We start from the raw sequence: 5,241 nt of genomic DNA on the forward strand, positions 1-5,241 counted from the left end.
TGGGAATGAGGAGAGGAGAGAGATGAGGAGGACAAGAAAGAGGAGAGATGAGTATGTAAGGATAGATGAGGAGGAGAGGAGTGGAGAGGAAAGGAAAGAGGAGAAGATAAGAGTAAAGGAGAGAAGAGGAGAGATGAAGAGGAGAGGAGAGAAGAGGAGGAGAGAGGAGAGGAGAGGAGAGGAGAGGAGAGGAGAGGAGAGGAAGGGAGGAGAGGAGAGGAAGGGAGAAGAGGAGAGATGAGGAGGAGAGAAGAGATGGAGTGGAGGAGAGAGGAGACGAGAGGAGAGGAGAGAAGAGGAGGAGAGGAGAGGAGAGGAGAGATGAGGAGGAGAGAAGAGGTTGAGAGGAGGAGAGGAGAGGAGGAGAGGAGAGGAAGGGAGAAGAGGAGAGATGAGGCATATTCTCCAGCTGAGGCTGCTCGGCTGCTCGGCCGCCTGGGGCAAAGAAGCTGCTGACGGAGTCCAGAGTCCCTCAGCACCCAGCTCAGATAATGAGACCCACACACACACACACACACACACACACACACACACACACACACTACACACACACACACACACACACACACACACACACACACACACAACACACACACATATTATATATATATATATATATATATATATATACGCACACACACACACACACACACACACACACACACACACACACACACACACACACACACACAAACACAGGCATGCACCACCCCACCACAAACACAGGCAAATGGTTTCTAGATGCCAGTTGGGAGCCTGTGATGATCCACACACCATTACACACATTCACAGTCAACTTCAGCTCTGGCTGGACTGGCTGGACACTAACTTGGGACAGCAACAGCCATCAAAAACATGCCCATTGGATGAGAGGGAAACACAATGACTGCAGAAAGAACCTACTTGTGTTCAGGCCCAGACACCGACAGATATCAGTGTGTGTGTGTTTGTGTGTGTGTGTGTGTGTGTGTGTGTGTGTGTGTGTGTGTGTGTGTGTGCATGTGTGTGCGTGCGTGCGTTCGTTCCCTAGGATTCTCATAATTCTCTTTCCCTCTCTAGTGTCTCTAATTCTAAAACTCTCTCTTCTTTAGAGTCCCTTTTATTCTCTCTCTCTCTCTGTCTTCATCTCCTCTCACTCACTCTTGTGATTTTGACTTTCTTTCTTTTTTCTTTTTCATTCATTCTCTCATGTTTCTAGTTTTTTTCATGCTCTTTTCTCTCCTTCTCTCTCTCCCCCTTTCTTTCTCTCTTTCTATGTCTTTCTCTCTCTATCTCTCCTTTTCTCTCTCTCTCTCTTCTCTACCCCTGGTGAGCTGGTAGGCGCTGGCTCCGAGGGGTGGGCGTGGCCTGGGAGGTCTGGGCGTCGTCTAAATCCCAGCTCATAAATATGCAGATGGGGTGAATTTTGGCCTTGTCCCTCTCTCTCTCTCTCTCTCTCTCTGTGTGTGTGTGTGTGTGTGTGTGTGTGTGTGTGTGTGTGTGTGTGTGTGTGTGTGTGTGTGTGTGTGTGTGTGTGTGTGTGTGTGTGTGTGCGCATCCATGTGTGTGTGTGTGTGTGTGTGTGCATACATGTGTGTCAGTGTGGGTATGACTGTGTGTGTGTGTGTGTGTGTGTGTGTGTGTGTGTCCCTGGGCACTTTGCTACAATCACTCTCTCTCTCAGTCCCCCCCCCCCATGTGTATTCTCTCCCCTGACCCCCTCTAGATGTTTCTAGCGTCGCCTCTGTCCTCCTGCAGAGCACGACCAGTTCATTTGTTCTGCTGCTTTCCATGTTTCATTCATTTCATTTGGTCCATTCTAGCTCATTTCATTTCTTTTTGTCTACATTTGAGTGTCAGTTTGCTCTCAGTGTCTACTTCTCTCTCTTTTCTCTCTCTCCATCTCTCTCTCTTCTCCTTCTCCCCCTCGCTCCCCTTCTCCCCTCTCTGTTCCTCTCCTCTCCACTCTCTTTCACTCCATCCTCTCTCTGTTCCATCCATATGCTCCTCTGCTCATACCTAGAGGAGGAACACATCTCCATCTCTCTCTCTCTCTCTCCCTCTCTCCATGTGTGTGCTGTGTGCTCGGTCCAGGCGCTCAGTAAATGAGCCAGCATTCTGCTCTGTTAGGCCACATACAGCATCTCAGCACAAAAGGCATTATGCTAATCTCCCCCTCTTTCTCCTGCTCCCTTTCTTTCCCTCTTTCTCTCTCTCTCTCTCACTCTCTGTGTCTCACTTTCTTCCCCTTTCTGTTCTCTCACCCTTTCCATCTCTCTCCCCCCTCTCTCTTTCCTTCCATCTCTCTTCATCTCTCTCTCCATCTCTTTCCCTCTCTCTATCTCCCTTCTATCCCTCTCTCCACACCTCTCTTCCCATCTCTCCTCTGTTCCTCTCTCTCTCCTCTCGTCTCTCCCTCTCTTTATCCCTCATCTCTCTCTCCCTCCATCTCTCCCCCTCTCTCTCTCTCTCTCGCTCCATCCCTCTCCTCTCTGCGTGTCACAGGAGGCCGGGGCTCATCTCGTTCTTTCTGCTGGAGCCTCTGTTAGCCTCGGGGCCCAGCAGCCCATTTTGACAGAGGATCCCCTGATACCTGGGATTAGTCAGGCTTGTTTAGATACACGAGAGGAGAACCAGGGAGAGAGACAGACAGAGAGAGAGAGAGAGAGAGAGAGAGAGAGAGAGAGAGAGAGGAGAGAGAGAGAGAGAGAGAGAGAGAGAGAGAGACGAGGGGAGAGAGAAACAGAGTGTGTGGAGGAGAGACAAGGAGGAGAGAGGGATAGAGGGAGAAGAGATGAGGAGAGAGAGAGAAGAGAAAGAAAGCAGAAACACTCAAATGTTACACACACTCTGTGCCCGAATGTGTGTGTGTGTGTTGTGTGTGTGCGTGTGTGTGTGTCTGTCTGTCTGTCTGTCTGTCTGTCTGTCTGTCTCTGTGTGTATGAGAGACAAATTGTCTCTTCATCAGATATACTTATACGTAAATATTCATAAAAAGAAAAAGCCTGTTTCTCATATCATGTACCAATGTGCTTTTATAGCAATCTATTGCTAAAGTACATCATTGAGGACACAGGACTGATTTCTTGAGTGTGTGTGTGTGTGTGTGTGTGTGTGTGTGTGTGTGTGTGTGTGTGTGTGTGTGTGTGTGTGTGTGTGTGTGTGTGTGTGTGTGTGTGTGTGGTGTGTGTGTGTGTGTGTGTGTGTGTGTGTGTGTGTGTGTGTGTGTGTTTGTGTTTGTGTTTGTGTCTGTGTCTGTGTCTGTGTGTGTGTGTGTGTGTGTGTGTGTGTGTGTGTGTGTGTCTGTCTGTCTCTGTGTGTGAGTGTGTGTGTGAGTTACACTGAATGTACTGTTCTACACTGCATGGTGTGGGACGTCTCCTACCCATAAACCCTGTCCAGAATACACACTATGTCCCAACATGCCAGTACAAGGATACATACTCTGGCCCAATACTGCCTGCACAAGGAAATACACAATGGTCCAATCCTGTCTGTCCAAGTATGCACACAACTCCCCATCGTAGACTGTTGCAGGACACTGGACTTGCTTAGATGAAAACAGAGACTCTCTCCTCGTTGAGAGACACACACTCTCTCCATTTTAAACTGCAGCTAATTTTCCACACATAAAGTCCATGTTTGTGGACTCAGTTTTGTAGCTTTGCTTAGCCATCTAGACAGTTCCTATCCCAACACTGTAACACCATAGCCTTTGAGGACATGATGGGACTTGATCAGATAGACAGGGATGATGGAGCGTGTGACAGCCACACATTTTGAAGGATATTATTTTCTGCCACTTAAATTATATGATTTCCGTTAAACAATTATCATATTACATACATTGTGTTAACTTAACTAAAAATGTGCAGAACTATCAGAACTTACAGAGTTCTACCAATCACGTGAGTTACAGCAGTGCAAATAATGCAATTAATCAAAGCATCACAGGGCACTATTGCAAGATTTTTCAAGATTTTTCACTTTTATTGGCACTTTTTTCACTATGGAGCTACAGCGTTAGGGTGCAAATTAAGGGTAATATAATATATGTATAATATAATTGCAGGTTGCTAAATGATTTCAGGGAAGCTAATAGATTTTGCATTAACCAGCGTATTTCACAGCTTGCTACAGTTCAAAAGTATGTTGTGTATTGCTATTCAGGTCTACTAAAATCAAAAGGAACATTAAGACATAAAAATTGCTTTCAAGGTGTCCTTTGAATACATTCGGTTGCGAATATTTATGTGGCAAATGTTTTTTTGTTGTTGTTTTTTGTTCTTTCTTAATTTCACATCACCAGCAGCTTTTGACTTCTCATTTCCTCTCCGCAGCTGTAGCGTGTGATACCACGTGACTCCGTCATTTGAATTTCTCCGCTCTGCTCCGCTCCGCTGTGTGAAGGCAGACGTGGGCGCCGAGCGAGAGCGAGCGGGGAAGTCTCTCCTCCTTCAGCCAGACATTCCTGCGCCGCGCTAATGACACCTCTCTGCTCCCGTCCGCTCTGAGCAGCGTTTGAACCTCCCCATTAAACGGCTGACCCATGAGCTGCAGAGAGGCCAGTCAGCAGCCACCGCCTCACCAGCCCAACCCCTGCCCCCCCCCCCCCCACCCATGCCCCGCACACGCAGGAGGAAGGGAAGAGAGGAGGAGAGAAAGAGAGAGAGAGGGAGAAAAAGTGAGAGAGAGGGAGAGAGGGAGTAGCCTCCCTCCCCCATGACCTGTGTGTGCAAGAAGAAGGGAAGAGGGGAAGATAGAAAGAGAGAAAGAGAAAGAGAGAGAGAGAGGGACAGAGGGAGAGAAAGAGTGGAGCCTCCCTCCCCCATGCCCTGTGCATGCAGGAAGAAGGGAAGAGAGGAGGATAGAAAGAGAGAAAGAGAGAGAGAGCAAAAGAGAGAGAAAGAAAGAGAGAGAGGGAGAGGGGAGCCTCCCTCCCCCATGCCCTGTACGTGCAGGAAGAAGGGAAGAGAAGAGGATAGAAAAGGAAAGAGAGAGAGAGGAGAGACGGAAGACGGGAAAGGGGAGGTGATTATCCTCCCAGAGGTCTTCACAGAGGTCCTCCACAGCGGCGGGCGAGGGGGATATTTTATTCAGAGGTGTCGAAAAGAGAACATGGTGCTTCTGATTTGACACCGGGAGAACACGCTGCCTTTGATGAACGCCAGAGAGCTCACACACACACACACACACACACAAACACACGCACACACACACACAAACGCATCCCTCCAGGGACCGACAGTAAAAATAAACACA

The sequence above is a fragment of the Sardina pilchardus genome, chromosome 8 (genome assembly GCF_963854185.1).
Source record: "Sardina pilchardus chromosome 8, fSarPil1.1, whole genome shotgun sequence".
In the NCBI taxonomy this organism is placed as follows: domain Eukaryota; kingdom Metazoa; phylum Chordata; class Actinopteri; order Clupeiformes; family Clupeidae; genus Sardina; species Sardina pilchardus.